Consider the following 21,082-nt stretch of genomic DNA (forward strand, 5'->3'; position numbering starts at 1 on the left):
CATTAGGGGTGCCACAAGGGGGGACTTTTCAATTGGGGTGCTTAAGTATTCCTTAATATATAGAGTAAGACTAGAGAGAATTTATTTTTAGTAAAAAAACATGAAAAAGATTTTATTCTGAAACAACAGTAAAAAGTATACTGTAATTATAAGGATTACAATATACTGTACAAAAATGAATTGTGTTAAAAACATATACAGTAAACAGCCATACAGTATCATACAAATATATATATATACTCTCCTAACACAAGGGTAGATGGTATATATACTTTATACCCAGTTGCATCCACAATGGATGGTCTTTGTGAAGGAGGCGTAGTGGCCCACAGCCATTAACCCAACATGTTTCGCGGCACTGCCGCCGCTTCTTCAGGGGTATCTTTGAGGGTGTCACATAGATATATTTGTCATGAAAATAACGACTTAAGTGGAAAAAAAAAAAAAATGAAAATAAAAAAGAAAAAAGAGAAATCAATACAAAATCATTTATAGTGACTTATGCAGTTAATGATATAATATTACAACATATAGAGGTCATAACTATAGTCATGGTGTCCATGATAGAGAGGCAGCAAAAATAATACACATCGTCATACCTGTTAAACATGCATTAGAGCACGCTGCAATGGGAAATACGACCACAAGGCATAGGGGGAAACCCCCGGGGGGCGAACACGGGAGACCGACCACAAATAGGGCACAAAAAGTACTGCTGAAGAAAGATGAGGTCTGGAAATTCAAAGTAAAAAGGATATATTTTCAGTTCCATATACATCCATCTGGAGTCTCACCTGACAAGGGGAAAGGGAAATGGCATCTGATAATGTCGGATTGAGCCAAAGCCCTTGGAACTAAAATATTCAAAAAGGAAGAGAAGACTGAAGAGATAACTCTTACCTCAATATTGCCCAGCCATGAAAAAAGGGACGGGGACTGGGTGAGATGATGTTGCTATGTGTGGTAGATCAAAAATAAAGGATCCACAAGAGTGCTTCCTAAAAAAAGGGCAGAAATACAATAATATATATATATGGTATATATCAACCAATGGGGTTAATGTGAGGTGTTCAATCAATATATGTATCATATCACCAAAAGAGTAAAGCTGGTGAATTTGACCCTAGGGTCAACACCTCTTAAGTCAATATATATAAATATGTGAGCGTTGCCCAATGGCACATACATCTAAGAATCCATAAGTACATTGAATAATAGACCATAGGGGAGATCAATAGTAAAGTAAGGTATGTGCGATAAATGTACATAGTCAATGAGGAAATAAGCCAATACAATAGGCTCACCCATCGTTGATAGTACTGCAGATTAGGAGGTACAATGATCGGAGCAAAAATCCCCAGCGTTACCTGATAAGAAGATACGGGTCACATCCAGTCCCCGCAGATCGCGGTGGTGGACGCCGAGTTGCCGCTATTTGTATAGACAGGTAACTCCACCCGGATGACGTATAGGACGTGCGTCCTGACGAACATCCGGGCTGACGTCAGGGATGCGCGCGCAACTCGCGCATGCGCATCAGCCGAGGACCCGCCAACATCCCCGGACCGCTTGCCGAAGCCATAGAAACGGCTATGTGGGCAAGGGAAGGAGGGGCAAGCCAATCGGCATATCGACTCCAACCCCCCAACAGAGGGGGAGGGGCAACACCTGATGTCACGTGTCCGCCATCGGGGGAGCCCAAAGTGATCGCATCCCAATATGTGTGGATCAAAAATAAGCAGACTGCATGCCGAAATTGAACCAAAATGAACAGGAGCAAAAAGAGGAATGTGATATAATGCTGGACACTGTATCATGGACATAATAAACACTAAAAATATAATCATAACAAATGTGAATAATATAGGAAGCCAAAATGTTCATTGTGCCATCAATAATGAAAGAACAACAGGCAAAATATAAATCAAAGGGTTACAATATATGTATGGCATATTGAAAGAAAACAAATGATACACATGTAGTGAGACGATATACGTCCACAACCCGGCTATCCATAAAGGTAGTACAACTCTCCAGGATGCTAAGGTTCATATATAAATCTACTGACCGTATCGCATGGATAATGTTGGTGATGCTGGACCGGGAGAGAAAAGTAGTTTCTAGCAGCAACAGAAAGGGGACAATAGGAATAAGCTAGGGGGGAAAAGGATGAGAGAATGAGGTAAACAAATACTATACAAAATAGTAATAGAGGAAAAAACAAAAGGGGGGGAGAGGGGGAGGGAAAAAAAAAAAAAAAAAAAAAAAAAAAAAAGGAAAAGGGGGAGGGAAAAGGGGGGAAAGAGACATAAAAGTGGAATAAGCACAAAACAGTATATAAGACCTATAGAAACGCTTTGTAAGAGTGAGCCTCATTCAATCCTGGAGGTATAGTAGCGTTTAGCCTCTCTATCCAGAGGGTTTCACGCTGTAGTATTCTCTGATCCCAGTTGCCTCCTCTAGGATCAGGGGGAATGATTTCCAGTACTCTAAATTTAACAACTGAGTTATCAAACCTATGATGTAACCCTATATGTCGGGTGACCGGGGTAAGGATTTTCCCCCCTCCCGAATGGTATATGTGGTCCCCCACTCGTTGGCCTAGTTGTCTGATCGTTTTGCCAACGTAGAAGGCGGAGCACTGGCAAGTCATAAGGTATATCACACCACGGGTCGCACAGTCTGCGGATCCCCGCAGTTTGTGGGAGGAGCCATTAGGTAACTGTGTAATCGGACCCTCCTCGATCCAAGGGCAGCGGGAACAGCCACCACATTGGTAAGTGCCCAGTCTGCCCCCGGGTCGAGGTAGGTCCTCGGTATAGTGGCTTTTAATCAACAAGTCTCTAAGAGATGTACCTCGTCTAAACACGATTTCAGGATATTCCTTGACATATTTGCCAAGGGTATTTTCCTCTTTTAGTAGATGCCAGTGTCTTTGGAATATGGTTCTGAGTTGCTCATGATTATTGGAAAACTGGGTGATTATCTTTATCGTGGGGTTGGAATCCACTTTCTTTTTACGCTGTAATAGGTCCTCTCTTGTCAGTGCCTTAGCCTTATTAAAGGCTTTTCTTAGGGTTGTACGAGAGTATCCCCTTAGAAGTAATCTCTGTTGTAATTTTTTAGCTTCCCGAAGGAAATCCGGTTCCAAGGAGCAGTTTCTTCTTATGCGCAAATATTGCGCAAAGGGAATACTGTTCTTTAATGGAACTGGATGTGCACTAGAGGCGTGCAATAACATATTTCCTGCACTAGGTTTCCTGTACAGGCTCGTAGTGATATAACCGTTCATGTCCTTCCTGATTTCGATGTCTAAAAAAATAATACATTCTGGATGAAAATTGTAGGTAAACTTTAAATTAAAGTCATTCACATTGAGTGAAGATAGCATTTCTTCTAATTCGACTTGGGGGCCTGTCCAGATTAGGAACAAGTCGTCGATGTACCGAAACCAGTGTGTTACGTTTGTCAACCAAGATGCATAGGTGTCGCAAGAGGAAACGTGCCTCTCCCACCCCCCCAGGAATAGATTTGCATAGGAGGGGGCACAGCACGTTCCCATTGCGACACCCTGCTGTTGTAAATAAGTGGTATTCATAAAAGTAAAAAAATTATGAGTTAGAATAAATCTAAGGAGGGACAGAACGAAATCACTATGAGGCCATGTACGTTGATGTTGGCCATAGAGGAATGATCCAACCTGCCGGATGCCCTCCTCGTGCGGTATACTCGAGTAAAGGGCCTCGATGTCCACCGCTACGAGGAGGGCATCCGGGGGTACCTGGATACCATCAATACGTCTAAGTAGGTCAGGGGTATCCTGAATGAAAGACGGTAGAGATTGAACGAAGGGACGTAAGAAAAAGTCAACGTATTTGCTTGCGTTTTCCGAAATTGAACCAATCCCAGAGACAATGGGTCTGCCAGGGGGTTTTTTGGGGTTCTTATGTATTTTTGGCAGAGAATACATTGTAGGGATCCTAGGATGTTTGATTATGATGAAATCATGTACATCTTTATCTATGATCCCGGATGAAAAAGCTTCAAAGCATAGATTTTTTAAGACATTTTGAAAGTTTATAGTTAGATCGGGGTGGATGGGGATATACCATCGACGGTTACTTAGAATATCGAGACACATATTCTGGTATTGGTCGTGCGTCATTATGACCACATTCCCCCCCTTGTCAGAGGGTTTTATGACATAATGCGGATTTTTCTGTAGATGCTGGAGAGCCAATCTTTGTGATGCCGTGAGGTTTTCGGACGTGGGTAACCAGCGAGTCCGTTTCAAATCTCTTATTGTCTCACAGACAAAAGACCAAATTTGAGGACAAATGGTCAAATCAGGGAATCTCTGTGATTTCAATTTAAATGTTTTCCGAGGGAGGTCCATTGGGACCCCAGGACCCTCAGAGGGGGGTCGGGGATCCACCGGATCAACCGACCCCTCCTCATAGAGGAGCATGAGGTCCCTCAGGGCCCGAAATTCCTCCATGGTGTAGTTTTTTAGTTGTTCCGTGAGTTCGAGTTCAAGTCTCTTTTGTTGTCTATTGTCATCAAACATAAATTTATAGGTCAGGTTACGAGCAAACAGATAGACGTCCTTGATCGTGTCAAAGACGTCTATCTGTTGCGTTGGGCAGAAACCCAGACCTAGCTGTAGCACTTCGACCTGATCAGGTGTAAGTGGAAATGGAGTGAGGTTTATAATATTGAATGCGTCAGAGTGACCCCCTGGCAGACCCATTGTCTCTGGGATTGGTTCAATTTCGGAAAACGCAAGCAAATACGTTGACTTTTTCTTACGTCCCTTCGTTCAATCTCTACCGTCTTTCATTCAGGATACCCCTGACCTACTTAGACGTATTGATGGTATCCAGGTACCCCCGGATGCCCTCCTCGTAGCGGTGGACATCGAGGCCCTTTACTCGAGTATACCGCACGAGGAGGGCATCCGGCAGGTTGGATCATTCCTCTATGGCCAACATCAACGTACATGGCCTCATAGTGATTTCGTTCTGTCCCTCCTTAGATTTATTCTAACTCATAATTTTTTTACTTTTATGAACACCACTTATTTACAACAGCAGGGTGTCGCAATGGGAACGTGCTGTGCCCCCTCCTATGCAAATCTATTCCTGGGGGGGTGGGAGAGGCACGTTTCCTCTTGCGACACCTATGCATCTTGGTTGACAAACGTAACACACTGGTTTCGGTACATCGACGACTTGTTCCTAATCTGGACAGGCCCCCAAGTCGAATTAGAAGAAATGCTATCTTCACTCAATGTGAATGACTTTAATTTAAAGTTTACCTACAATTTTCATCCAGAATGTATTATTTTTTTAGACATCGAAATCAGGAAGGACATGAACGGTTATATCACTACGAGCCTGTACAGGAAACCTAGTGCAGGAAATATGTTATTGCACGCCTCTAGTGCACATCCAGTTCCATTAAAGAACAGTATTCCCTTTGCGCAATATTTGCGCATAAGAAGAAACTGCTCCTTGGAACCGGATTTCCTTCGGGAAGCTAAAAAATTACAACAGAGATTACTTCTAAGGGGATACTCTCGTACAACCCTAAGAAAAGCCTTTAATAAGGCTAAGGCACTGACAAGAGAGGACCTATTACAGCGTAAAAAGAAAGTGGATTCCAACCCCACGATAAAGATAATCACCCAGTTTTCCAATAATCATGAGCAACTCAGAACCATATTCCAAAGACACTGGCATCTACTAAAAGAGGAAAATACCCTTGGCAAATATGTCAAGGAATATCCTGAAATCGTGTTTAGACGAGGTACATCTCTTAGAGACTTGTTGATTAAAAGCCACTATACCGAGGACCTACCTCGACCCGGGGGCAGACTGGGCACTTACCAATGTGGTGGCTGTTCCCGCTGCCCTTGGATCGAGGAGGGTCCGATTACACAGTTACCTAATGGCTCCTCCCACAAACTGCGGGGATCCGCAGACTGTGCGACCCGTGGTGTGATATACCTTATGACTTGCCAGTGCTCCGCCTTCTACGTTGGCAAAACGATCAGACAACTAGGCCAACGAGTGGGGGACCACATATACCATTCGGGAGGGGGGAAAATCCTTACCCCGGTCACCCGACATATAGGGTTACATCATAGGTTTGATAACTCAGTTGTTAAATTTAGAGTACTGGAAATCATTCCCCCTGATCCTAGAGGAGGCAACTGGGATCAGAGAATACTACAGCGTGAAACCCTCTGGATAGAGAGGCTAAACGCTACTATACCTCCAGGATTGAATGAGGCTCACTCTTACAAAGCGTTTCTATAGGTCTTATATACTGTTTTGTGCTTATTCCACTTTTATGTCTCTTTCCCCCCTTTTCCCTCCCCCTTTTCCTTTTTTTTTTTTTTTTTTTTTTTTTTTTTTTTTTTTTTTTTTTTTTCCCTCCCCCTCTCCCCCCCTTTTGTTTTTTCCTCTATTACTATTTTGTATAGTATTTGTTTACCTCATTCTCTCATCCTTTTCCCCCCTAGCTTATTCCTATTGTCCCCTTTCTGTTGCTGCTAGAAACTACTTTTCTCTCCCGGTCCAGCATCACCAACATTATCCATGCGATACGGTCAGTAGATTTATATATGAACCTTAGCATCCTGGAGAGTTGTACTACCTTTATGGATAGCCGGGTTGTGGACGTATATCGTCTCACTACATGTGTATCATTTGTTTTCTTTCAATATGCCATACATATATTGTAACCCTTTGATTTATATTTTGCCTGTTGTTCTTTCATTATTGATGGCACAATGAACATTTTGGCTTCCTATATTATTCACATTTGTTATGATTATATTTTTAGTGTTTATTATGTCCATGATACAGTGTCCAGCATTATATCACATTCCTCTTTTTGCTCCTGTTCATTTTGGTTCAATTTCGGCATGCAGTCTGCTTATTTTTGATCCACACATATTGGGATGCGATCACTTTGGGCTCCCCCGATGGCGGACACGTGACATCAGGTGTTGCCCCTCCCCCTCTGTTGGGGGGTTGGAGTCGATATGCCGATTGGCTTGCCCCTCCTTCCCTTGCCCACATAGCCGTTTCTATGGCTTCGGCAAGCGGTCCGGGGATGTTGGCGGGTCCTCGGCTGATGCGCATGCGCGAGTTGCGCGCGCATCCCTGACGTCAGCCCGGATGTTCGTCAGGACGCACGTCCTATACGTCATCCGGGTGGAGTTACCTGTCTATACAAATAGCGGCAACTCGGCGTCCACCACCGCGATCTGCGGGGACTGGATGTGACCCGTATCTTCTTATCAGGTAACGCTGGGGATTTTTGCTCCGATCATTGTACCTCCTAATCTGCAGTACTATCAACGATGGGTGAGCCTATTGTATTGGCTTATTTCCTCATTGACTATGTACATTTATCGCACATACCTTACTTTACTATTGATCTCCCCTATGGTCTATTATTCAATGTACTTATGGATTCTTAGATGTATGTGCCATTGGGCAACGCTCACATATTTATATATATTGACTTAAGAGGTGTTGACCCTAGGGTCAAATTCACCAGCTTTACTCTTTTGGTGATATGATACATATATTGATTGAACACCTCACATTAACCCCATTGGTTGATATATACCATATATATATATTATTGTATTTCTGCCCTTTTTTTAGGAAGCACTCTTGTGGATCCTTTATTTTTGATCTACCACACATAGCAACATCATCTCACCCAGTCCCCGTCCCTTTTTTCATGGCTGGGCAATATTGAGGTAAGAGTTATCTCTTCAGTCTTCTCTTCCTTTTTGAATATTTTAGTTCCAAGGGCTTTGGCTCAATCCGACATTATCAGATGCCATTTCCCTTTCCCCTTGTCAGGTGAGACTCCAGATGGATGTATATGGAACTGAAAATATATCCTTTTTACTTTGAATTTCCAGACCTCATCTTTCTTCAGCAGTACTTTTTGTGCCCTATTTGTGGTCGGTCTCCCGTGTTCGCCCCCCGGGGGTTTCCCCCTATGCCTTGTGGTCGTATTTCCCATTGCAGCGTGCTCTAATGCATGTTTAACAGGTATGACGATGTGTATTATTTTTGCTGCCTCTCTATCATGGACACCATGACTATAGTTATGACCTCTATATGTTGTAATATTATATCATTAACTGCATAAGTCACTATAAATGATTTTGTATTGATTTCTCTTTTTTCTTTTTTATTTTCATTTTTTTTTTTTTTTCCACTTAAGTCGTTATTTTCATGACAAATATATCTATGTGACACCCTCAAAGATACCCCTGAAGAAGCGGCGGCAGTGCCGCGAAACATGTTGGGTTAATGGCTGTGGGCCACTACGCCTCCTTCACAAAGACCATCCATTGTGGATGCAACTGGGTATAAAGTATATATACCATCTACCCTTGTGTTAGGAGAGTATATATATATATTTGTATGATACTGTATGGCTGTTTACTGTATATGTTTTTAACACAATTCATTTTTGTACAGTATATTGTAATCCTTATAATTACAGTATACTTTTTACTGTTGTTTCAGAATAAAATCTTTTTCATGTTTTTTTACTAAAAATAAATTCTCTCTAGTCTTACTCTATATATTAAGGAATACTTAAGCACCCCAATTGAAAAGTCCCCCCTTGTGGCACCCCTAATGAATCTTTCACGTTATAATACTTTTTAGGGACGTGGTGCTTTATATCTGTTAAAAATTTGTAGAGATAGTCCCTTTTTCTATATAGTCTATTGGTGGATAACACACCTAGGTGCCCTACGCCTCTGACTATCTCAAACATCCTATTATCTATCTGTACATTTATATTTCCTTATTTGTAACTTTTGGCCTTTTTTTTCTTTCCCCTTAGTAGGGATTGTTATTCATAAGCATGGATTTATCTGGTGAAGCCTGGACGGGTTTTATGTCCACAATTCAGTCGACCTATACATCAAATCATAAAAATGCTGAGGAGCTAAAAATATATTTGCAGAAGGTTTTCGGGCTTTTAAAGAGGAAATCACACCTCTACTGGCACATCAACTTCCTGCAAAAATATGTAAGTGAGGATTTAAATCCGCAGGGTCTGAGACTTCATACGTTTCCGACCATAAAAAATCCATCTGATACCTTTAAAAAGAACTGGGAAGCAGCCCTTGATGAATGTACTAAAAATCTTATGAACATTCTAATAGGACAATATAAAGCTGACATGAAAATTCTAGATGACGAGATTAATGATCTTAATCTTGAATATAAACATGTCACTGAATTACAAGAATTTGCAGGAAAGTGGACTGATATCAAACTTAAACTAGAGAAACTAAATGAAGATATTTTCTTTAAAAAACAATCTAAATTTAATCGAGACAAGTTGGCCTTTATGGGCGGATACGCACATAAATGGAATGAAAAACAACCTCTACTGGCTGTGGCACCCAGACAATCGGGTTTACAAGCTCACATAAATGACCAAACTGATCATAATGTATCTAATCTCTCTTCCATTCCTTCACAGATGAACGCACGCCCTCCACCTGCACGTTCTAGAGCACCTAAACGCACTCGTCACGGCGGTGGGTCTCCTTCTAACCCAATGGGTAAGAGACGCCCTTCCCTTCCACAAACCCAAGTCACCGATCTCACTCCTGCACTACAAAATATTTTGTCCAACCCTCCCCCTCCATCACAAACTTCACACCTTTCACAGGATGATGGGGTTTTTTTAGACCCACAATCAGGGGCCATCCCGAAAACGACCAAAAAACAGACCAAATTAACAGGTTTTGTTACTCAAAGTCCCAACACCACCACACCCCCATAGAAAATCACTCTGACGCATTCAATATTATAAACCTCACTCCATTTCCACTTACACCTGATCAGGTCGAAGTGCTACAGCTAGGTCTGGGTTTCTGCCCAACGCAACAGATAGACGTCTTTGACACGATCAAGGACGTCTATCTGTTTGCTCGTAACCTGACCTATAAATTTATGTTTGATGACAATAGACAACAAAAGAGACTTGAACTCGAACTCACGGAACAACTAAAAAACTACACCATGGAGGAATTTCGGGCCCTGAGGGACCTCATGCTCCTCTATGAGGAGGGGTCGGTTGATCCGGTGGATCCCCGACCCCCCTCTGAGGGTCCTGGGGTCCCAATGGACCTCCCTCGGAAAACATTTAAATTGAAATCACAGAGATTCCCTGATTTGACCATTTGTCCTCAAATTTGGTCTTTTGTCTGTGAGACAATAAGAGATTTGAAACGGACTCGCTGGTTACCCACGTCCGAAAACCTCACGGCATCACAAAGATTGGCTCTCCAGCATCTACAGAAAAATCCGCATTATGTCATAAAACCCTCTGACAAGGGGGGGAATGTGGTCATAATGACGCACGACCAATACCAGAATATGTGTCTCGATATTCTAAGTAACCGTCGATGGTATATCCCCATCCACCCCGATCTAACTATAAACTTTCAAAATGTCTTAAAAAATCTATGCTTTGAAGCTTTTTCATCCGGGATCATAGATAAAGATGTACATGATTTCATCATAATCAAACATCCTAGGATCCCTACAATGTATTCTCTGCCAAAAATACATAAGAACCCCAAAAAACCCCCTGGCAGACCCATTGTCTCTGGGATTGGTTCAATTTCGGAAAACGCAAGCAAATACGTTGACTTTTTCTTACGTCCCTTCGTTCAATCTCTACCGTCTTTCATTCAGGATACCCCTGACCTACTTAGACGTATTGATGGTATCCAGGTACCCCCGGATGCCCTCCTCGTAGCGGTGGACATCGAGGCCCTTTACTCGAGTATACCGCACGAGGAGGGCATCCGGCAGGTTGGATCATTCCTCTATGGCCAACATCAACGTACATGGCCTCATAGTGATTTCGTTCTGTCCCTCCTTAGATTTATTCTAACTCATAATTTTTTTACTTTTATGAATACCACTTATTTACAACAGCAGGGTGTCGCAATGGGAACGTGCTGTGCCCCCTCCTATGCAAATCTATTCCTGGGGGGGTGGGAGAGGCACGTTTCCTCTTGCGACACCTATGCATCTTGGTTGACAAACGTAACACACTGGTTTCGGTACATCGACGACTTGTTCCTAATCTGGACAGGCCCCCAAGTCGAATTAGAAGAAATGCTATCTTCACTCAATGTGAATGACTTTAATTTAAAGTTTACCTACAATTTTCATCCAGAATGTATTATTTTTTTAGACATCGAAATCAGGAAGGACATGAACGGTTATATCACTACGAGCCTGTACAGGAAACCTAGTGCAGGAAATATGTTATTGCACGCCTCTAGTGCACATCCAGTTCCATTAAAGAACAGTATTCCCTTTGCGCAATATTTGCGCATAAGAAGAAACTGCTCCTTGGAACCGGATTTCCTTCGGGAAGCTAAAAAATTACAACAGAGATTACTTCTAAGGGGATACTCTCGTACAACCCTAAGAAAAGCCTTTAATAAGGCTAAGGCACTGACAAGAGAGGACCTATTACAGCGTAAAAAGAAAGTGGATTCCAACCCCACGATAAAGATAATCACCCAGTTTTCCAATAATCATGAGCAACTCAGAACCATATTCCAAAGACACTGGCATCTACTAAAAGAGGAAAATACCCTTGGCAAATATGTCAAGGAATATCCTGAAATCGTGTTTAGACGAGGTACATCTCTTAGAGACTTGTTGATTAAAAGCCACTATACCGAGGACCTACCTCGACCCGGGGGCAGACTGGGCACTTACCAATGTGGTGGCTGTTCCCGCTGCCCTTGGATCGAGGAGGGTCCGATTACACAGTTACCTAATGGCTCCTCCCACAAACTGCGGGGATCCGCAGACTGTGCGACCCGTGGTGTGATATACCTTATGACTTGCCAGTGCTCCGCCTTCTACGTTGGCAAAACGATCAGACAACTAGGCCAACGAGTGGGGGACCACATATACCATTCGGGAGGGGGGAAAATCCTTACCCCGGTCACCCGACATATAGGGTTACATCATAGGTTTGATAACTCAGTTGTTAAATTTAGAGTACTGGAAATCATTCCCCCTGATCCTAGAGGAGGCAACTGGGATCAGAGAATACTACAGCGTGAAACCCTCTGGATAGAGAGGCTAAACGCTACTATACCTCCAGGATTGAATGAGGCTCACTCTTACAAAGCGTTTCTATAGGTCTTATATACTGTTTTGTGCTTATTCCACTTTTATGTCTCTTTCCCCCCTTTTCCCTCCCCCTTTTCCTTTTTTTTTTTTTTTTTTTTTTTTTTTTTTTTTTTTTTTTCCCTCCCCCTCTCCCCCCCTTTTGTTTTTTCCTCTATTACTATTTTGTATAGTATTTGTTTACCTCATTCTCTCATCCTTTTCCCCCCTAGCTTATTCCTATTGTCCCCTTTCTGTTGCTGCTAGAAACTACTTTTCTCTCCCGGTCCAGCATCACCAACATTATCCATGCGATACGGTCAGTAGATTTATATATGAACCTTAGCATCCTGGAGAGTTGTACTACCTTTATGGATAGCCGGGTTGTGGACGTATATCGTCTCACTACATGTGTATCATTTGTTTTCTTTCAATATGCCATACATATATTGTAACCCTTTGATTTATATTTTGCCTGTTGTTCTTTCATTATTGATGGCACAATGAACATTTTGGCTTCCTATATTATTCACATTTGTTATGATTATATTTTTAGTGTTTATTATGTCCATGATACAGTGTCCAGCATTATATCACATTCCTCTTTTTGCTCCTGTTCATTTTGGTTCAATTTCGGCATGCAGTCTGCTTATTTTTGATCCACACATATTGGGATGCGATCACTTTGGGCTCCCCCGATGGCGGACACGTGACATCAGGTGTTGCCCCTCCCCCTCTGTTGGGGGGTTGGAGTCGATATGCCGATTGGCTTGCCCCTCCTTCCCTTGCCCACATAGCCGTTTCTATGGCTTCGGCAAGCGGTCCGGGGATGTTGGCGGGTCCTCGGCTGATGCGCATGCGCGAGTTGCGCGCGCATCCCTGACGTCAGCCCGGATGTTCGTCAGGACGCACGTCCTATACGTCATCCGGGTGGAGTTACCTGTCTATACAAATAGCGGCAACTCGGCGTCCACCACCGCGATCTGCGGGGACTGGATGTGACCCGTATCTTCTTATCAGGTAACGCTGGGGATTTTTGCTCCGATCATTGTACCTCCTAATCTGCAGTACTATCAACGATGGGTGAGCCTATTGTATTGGCTTATTTCCTCATTGACTATGTACATTTATCGCACATACCTTACTTTACTATTGATCTCCCCTATGGTCTATTATTCAATGTACTTATGGATTCTTAGATGTATGTGCCATTGGGCAACGCTCACATATTTATATATATTGACTTAAGAGGTGTTGACCCTAGGGTCAAATTCACCAGCTTTACTCTTTTGGTGATATGATACATATATTGATTGAACACCTCACATTAACCCCATTGGTTGATATATACCATATATATATATTATTGTATTTCTGCCCTTTTTTTAGGAAGCACTCTTGTGGATCCTTTATTTTTGATCTACCACACATAGCAACATCATCTCACCCAGTCCCCGTCCCTTTTTTCATGGCTGGGCAATATTGAGGTAAGAGTTATCTCTTCAGTCTTCTCTTCCTTTTTGAATATTTTAGTTCCAAGGGCTTTGGCTCAATCCGACATTATCAGATGCCATTTCCCTTTCCCCTTGTCAGGTGAGACTCCAGATGGATGTATATGGAACTGAAAATATATCCTTTTTACTTTGAATTTCCAGACCTCATCTTTCTTCAGCAGTACTTTTTGTGCCCTATTTGTGGTCGGTCTCCCGTGTTCGCCCCCCGGGGGTTTCCCCCTATGCCTTGTGGTCGTATTTCCCATTGCAGCGTGCTCTAATGCATGTTTAACAGGTATGACGATGTGTATTATTTTTGCTGCCTCTCTATCATGGACACCATGACTATAGTTATGACCTCTATATGTTGTAATATTATATCATTAACTGCATAAGTCACTATAAATGATTTTGTATTGATTTCTCTTTTTTCTTTTTTATTTTCATTTTTTTTTTTTTCCACTTAAGTCGTTATTTTCATGACAAATATATCTATGTGACACCCTCAAAGATACCCCTGAAGAAGCGGCGGCAGTGCCGCGAAACATGTTGGGTTAATGGCTGTGGGCCACTACGCCTCCTTCACAAAGACCATCCATTGTGGATGCAACTGGGTATAAAGTATATATACCATCTACCCTTGTGTTAGGAGAGTATATATATATATTTGTATGATACTGTATGGCTGTTTACTGTATATGTTTTTAACACAATTCATTTTTGTACAGTATATTGTAATCCTTATAATTACAGTATACTTTTTACTGTTGTTTCAGAATAAAATCTTTTTCATGTTTTTTTACTAAAAATAAATTCTCTCTAGTCTTACTCTATATATTAAGGAATACTTAAGCACCCCAATTGAAAAGTCCCCCCTTGTGGCACCCCTAATGAATCTTTCACGTTATAATACTTTTTAGGGACGTGGTGCTTTATATCTGTTAAAAATTTGTAGAGATAGTCCCTTTTTCGCAATAGAAAATAGTTTTTACAGAGCTGGTGTGCTTGTCCCAGCCTCTGACCCTCCTCTTTTCACAGCACGGGCTTGGGACCGGCCACGGCAGAGTTAAAAAAATGTTGAAAACATTATTTATTTATTGATTTATTTATTTGAGATCCTGAGGAATCCCAATTAGCTTTTCCAAGGCCCTCCCTGACCGCAGTAGCAAATAGTTTTTACAGAGCTGGTTTGCTTGTCCCAGCATCTGACCCTCCTCTTTTCACAGCACGGGCTTGGGACCGGCAAGGGCAGAGTTAAAAAATGTTAAAAACATTATTTATTTATTTATTCATTTATTTGTTTGAGATTCTGAGGAATCCCAATGAGCTTTTCCAAGGCCCTCCCTGACCGCAGTAGCAAATAGTTTTTTTTAAAAAGCTGGTTTGCTTGTCCCAGCATCTGACCCTCTTCTTTTCACAGCACGGGCTTGGGACCGGCCACGGCAGAGTTAAAAAAATGTTGAAAACATTATTTATTTATTCATTTATTTGTTTGAGATCCTGAGGAATCCCAATGAGCTTTTCCAAGGCCCTCCCTGACTGCAGTATCAAATAGTTTTTACAGAGCTGGTTTGCTTATCCCAGCATCTGACCCTCCTCTTTTCACAGCACGGGCTTGGGACCGGCCACGGCGGAGTTAAAAAAATGTTAAAAAAACATTATTTATTTATTCATTTATTTGTTTGAGATCCTGAGGAATCCCAATGAGCTTTTCCAAGGCCCTTCCTGACCTCAGTAGAAAATAGTTTTTACAGAGCTGGTTTGCTTGTCCCAGCATCTGACGCTCCTCTTTTCACAGCACGGGCTTGGGACCGGCCACGGCAGAGTTAAAAAAATGTTGAAAACATTATTTATTTATTCATTTATTTGTTTGAGATCCTGAGGAATCCCAATGAGCTTTTCCAAGGCCCTCCCTGACCGCAGTAGCAAATAGTTTTTACAGAGCTGGTTTGCTTGTCCCAACATCTGACCCTCCTCTTTTCACAGCACGGGCTTGGGACCGGCCACGGCAGAGTTAAAAAAATGTTGAAAACATTATTTATTTATTCATTTATTTGTTTGAGATCCTGAGGAATCCCAATGAGCTTTTCCAAGGCCCTCCCTGACCTCAGTAGAAAATAGTTTTTACAGAGCTGGTTTGCTTGTCCCAGCATCTGACCCTCTTCTTTTCACAGCACGGGCTTGGGACCGGCCACGGCAGAGTTAAAAAATGTTGAAAACATTATTTATTTATTTATTCATTTATTTGTTTGAGATCCTGAGGAATCCCAATGAGCTTTTCCAAGGCCCTCCCTGACTGCAGTAGCAAATAGTTTTTTTTACAGAGCTGGTTTGCTTGTCCCAGCATCTGACCCTCTTCTTTTCACAGCACGGGCTTGGGACCGGCCACGGCAGAGTTAAAAAAATGTTGAAAACATTATTTATTTATTCATTTATTTGTTTGAGATCCTGAGGAATCCCAATGAGCTTTTCCAAGGCCCTCCCTGACCTCAGTAGCAAATAGTTTTTACAGAGCTGGTTTGCTTGTCCCAGCATCTGACCCTCCTCTTTTCACAGCACGGGCTTGGGACCGGCCACGGCAGAGTTAAAAAATGTTGAAAACATTATTTATTTATTCATTTATTTGTTTGAGATCCTGAGGAATCCCAATGAGCTTTTCCAAAACCCTCCCTGACCGCAGTAGAAAATAGTTTTTACAGAGCTGGTGTGCTTGTCCCAGCCTCTGACCCTCCTCTTTTCACAGCACGGGCTTGGGACCGGCCACGGCAGAGTTAAAAAAATGTTGAAAACATTATTTATTTATTGATTTATTTATTTGAGATCCTGAGGAATCCCAATGAGCTTTTCCAAGGCCCTCCCTGACCGCAGTAGCAAAAAGTTTTTACAGAGCTGGTTTGCTTGTCCCAGCATCTGACCCTCCTCTTTTCACAGCACGGGCTTGGGACCGGCCACGGCAGAGTTAAAAAATGTTGAAAACATTATTTATTTATTCATTTATTTGTTTGAGATCCTTAGGAATCCCAATGAGCTTTTCCAAGGCCCTCCCTGACCTCAGTAGCAAATAGTTTTTACAGAGCTGGTTTGCTTGTCCCAGCATCTGACCCTCCTCTTTTCACAGCACGGGCTTGGGACCGGCCACGGCAGAGTTAAAAAATGTTGAAAACATTATTTATTTATTCATTTATTTGTTTGAGATCCTGAGGAATCCCAATGAGCTTTTCCAAAACCCTCCCTGACCGCAGTAGAAAATAGTTTTTACAGAGCTGGTGTGCTTGTCCCAGCCTCTGACCCTCCTCTTTTCACAGCACGGGCTTGGGACCGGCCACGGCAGAGTTAAAAAAATGTTGAAAACATTATTTATTTATTGATTTATTTATTTGAGATCCTGAGGAATCCCAATGAGCTTTTCCAAGGCCCTCCCTGACCGCAGTAGCAAAAAGTTTTTACAGAGCTGGTTTGCTTGTCCCAGCATCTGACCCTCCTCTTTTCACAGCACGGGCTTGGGACCGGCCACGGCAGAGTTAAAAAATGTTGAAAACATTATTTATTTATTCATTTATTTGTTTGAGATCCTTAGGAATCCCAATGAGCTTTTCCAAAACCCTCCCTGACCGCAATAGAAAATAGTTTTTACAGAGCTGGTGTGCTTGTCCCAGCCTCTGACCCTCCTCTTTTCACAGCACGGGCTTGGGACCGGCCACGGCAGAGTTAAAAAAATGTTGAAAACATTATTTATTTATTGATTTATTTATTTGAGATCCTGAGGAATCCCAATTAGCTTTTCCAAGGCCCTCCCTGACCGCAGTAGCAAATAGTTTTTACAGAGCTGGTTTGCTTGTCCCAGCATCTGACCCTCCTCTTTTCACAGCACGGGCTTGGGACCGGCCACGGCAGAGTTAAAAAAATGTTGAAAACATTATTTATTTATTTATTCATTTATTTGTTTGAGATCCTGAGGAATACCAATGAGCTTTTCCAAGGCCCTCCCTGACCACAGTAGCAAATAGTTTTTACAGAGCTGGTTTGCTTGTCCCAGCATCTGACCCTCCTCTTTTCACAGCACGGGCTTGGGACCGGCCACGGCAGAGTTAAAAAATGTTGAAAACATTATTTATTTATTTATTCATTTATTTGTTTGAGATCCTGAGGATTCCCAATGAGCTTTTCCAAGGATCTCCCTGACCGCAGTAGCAAATAGTTTTTACAGAGCTGGTTTGCTTGTCCCAGCATCTGACCCTCCTCTTTTCACAGCACGGGCTTGGGACAGACCACGGCAGAGTTAAAAAAAATGTTGAAAACATTATTTATTTATTCATTTATTTGTTTGAGATCATGAGGAATCCCAATGAGCTTTTCCAAGGCCCTCCCTGACTGCACTAGCAAATAGTTTTTAAAGAGCTGGTTTGCTTGTCCCAGCATCTGACCCTCCTCTTTTCACAGCACGGGCTTGGGACCGGCCACGGCAGAGTTAAAAAATTTTGAAAACATTATTTATTTATTTATTCATTTATTTGTTTGAGATCCTGAGGAATCCCAATGAGCTTTTCCAAGGCCCTCCCTGACTGCAGTATCAAATAGTTTTTACAGAGCTGGTTTGCTTGTCCCAGCATCTGACCCTCCTCTATTCACAGCACGGGCTTGGGACCGGCCATGGCAGAGTAAAAAAATGTTGAAAACATTATTTATTTATTCATTTATTTGTTTGAGATCCTGAGGAATCCCAATGAGCTTTTCCAAGGCCCTCCCTGACCGCAGTAGCAAATAGTTTTTACAGAGCTGGTTTCCTTGTCCCAGCATCTGACCCTCCTCTTTTCACAGCACGGGCTTGGGACCGGCCACGGCAGAGTTAAAAAATGTTGAAAACATTATTTATTTATTTAATAATTTATTTGTTTGAGATCCTGAGGAATCCCAATGAGCTTTTCCAAGGCCCTCCCAGACCGCAGTAGCAAATAGTTTTTACAGAGCTGGTTTGCTTGTCCCAGCATCTGACCCTCCTCTTTTCACAGCACGGGCTTGGGACCGGCGACGGCAGAGTTAAAAAATGTTGAAAACATTATTTATTTATTTATTCATTTATTTGTTTTGAGATCCTGAGGAATCCCAATGAGCTTTTCCAAGGCCCTTCCTGACCTCAGTAGAAAATAGTTTTTACAGAGCTGGTTTGCTTGTCCCAGCATCTGACCCTCCTCTTTTCACAGCACGGGCTTGGGACCGGCCACGGCAGAGTTAAAAAAATGTTGAAAACATTATTTATCTATTCATTTATTTGTTTGAGATCCTGAGGAATCCCAATGAGCTTTTCCAAGGCCCTCCCTGACCGCGGTAGCAAATCATTTTTACAGAGCTGGTTTGCTTGTCCCAGCATCTGACCCTCCTCTTTTCACAGCACGGGCTTGGGACCGGCCACGGCAGAGTTAAAAAAATGTTAAAAACATTATTTATTTATTCATTTATTTGTTTGAGATCCTGAGGAATCCCAATGAGCTTTTACAAGGCCCTCCCTGACCTCAGTAGCAAATAGTTTTTACAGAGCTGGTTTGCTTGTCCCAGCATCTGACCCTCCTCTTTTCACAGCACGGGCTTGGGACCGGCCACGGCAGAGTTAAAAAATGTTGAAAACATTTTTTATTTATTCATTTATTTGTTTGAGATCCTGAGGAATCCCAATGAGCTTTTCCAAGGCCCTTCCTGACCTCAGTAGAATATAGTTTTTACAGAGCTGGTTTGCCTGTCCCAGCATCTGACCCTCCTCTTTTCACAGCACGGGCTTGGGACCGGCCATGGCAGAGTTAAAAAAATGTTGAAAACATTATTTATTTATTCATTTATTTGTTTGAGATCCTGAGGAATCCCAATGAGCTTTTCCAAGGCCCTTCCTGACCTCAGTATCAAATAGTTTTTACAGAGCTGGTTTGCTTATCCCAGCATCTGACCCTCCTCTTTTCACAGCACGGGCTTGGGACCGGCCACGGCGGAGTTAAAAAAATGTTAAAAAAACATTATTTATTTATTCATTTATTTGTTTGAGATCCTGAGGAATCCCAATGAGCTTTTCCAAGGCCCTCCCTGACCGCAGTAGCAAATAGTTTTTACAGAGCTGGTTTGCTTGTCCCAGCATCTGACCCTCCTCTTTTCACAGCACGGGCTTGGGACCGGCGACGGCAGAGTTAAAAAATGTTGAAAACATTATTTATTTATTTATTCATTTATTTGTTTGAGATCCTGAGGAATCCCAATGAGCTTTTCCAAGGCCCTTCCTGACCTCAGTAGAAAATAGTTTTTACAGAGCTGGTTTGCTTGTCCCAGCATCTGACGCTCCTCTTTTCACAGCACGGGCTTGGGACCGGCCACGGCAGAGTTAAAAAAATGTTGAAAACATTATTTATTTATTCATTTATTTGTTTGAGATCCTGAGGAATCCCAATGAGCTTTTCCAAGGCCCTCCCTGACCGCAGTAGCAAATAGTTTTTACAGAGCTGGTTTGCTTGTCCCAACATCTGACCCTCCTCTTTTCACAGCACGGGCTTGGGACCGGCCACGGCAGAGTTAAAAAAATGTTGAAAACATTATTTATTTATTAATTTATTTGTTTGAGATCCTGAGGAATCCCAATGAGCTTTTCCAAGGCCCTCCCTGACCGCAGTAGCAAATAGTTTTTATAGAGCTGGTTTGCTTGTCCCAGCATCTGACCCTCCTCTTTTCACAGCACGGGCTTGGGACCGGCGACGGCAGAGTTAAAAAATGTTGAAAACATTATTTATTTATTTATTCATTTATTTGTTTGAGATCCTGAGGAATCCCAATGAGCTTTTCCAAGGCCCTCCCTGACTGCAGTAGCAAATAGTTTTTACAGAGCTGGTTTGCTTGTCCCAGCATCTGACCCTCCTCTTTTCACAGCACGGGCTTGGGACCGGCGACGGCAGAGTTAAAAAATGTTGAAAACATTATTTATTTATTTATTCATTTATTTGTTTGAGATCCTGAGGAATCCCAATGAGCTTTTCCAAGGCCCTTCCTGACCTCAGTAGAAAATAGTTTTTACAGAGCTGGTTTGCCTGTCCCAGCATCTGACCCTCCTCTTTTCACAGCACGGGCTTGGGACCGGCCACGGCAGAGTTAAAAAAATGTTGAAAACATTATTTATTTATTCATTTATTTGTTTTAGATCCTGAGGAATCCCAATGAGCTTTTCCAAGGCCCTCCTTGACCGCAGTAGCAAATAGTTTTTACAGAGCTGGTTTGCTTGTCCCAACATCTGACCCTCCTCTTTTCACAGCACGGGCTTGGGACCGGCAAGGGCAGAGTTAAAAAATGTTAAAAACATTATTTATTTATTTATTCATTTATTTGTTTGAGATTCTGAGGAATCCCAATGAGCTTTTC

This window comes from Pelophylax lessonae (assembly GCF_965119305.1).
Source record: "Pelophylax lessonae genome assembly, chromosome: 3".
NCBI lineage: Eukaryota > Metazoa > Chordata > Amphibia > Anura > Ranidae > Pelophylax > Pelophylax lessonae.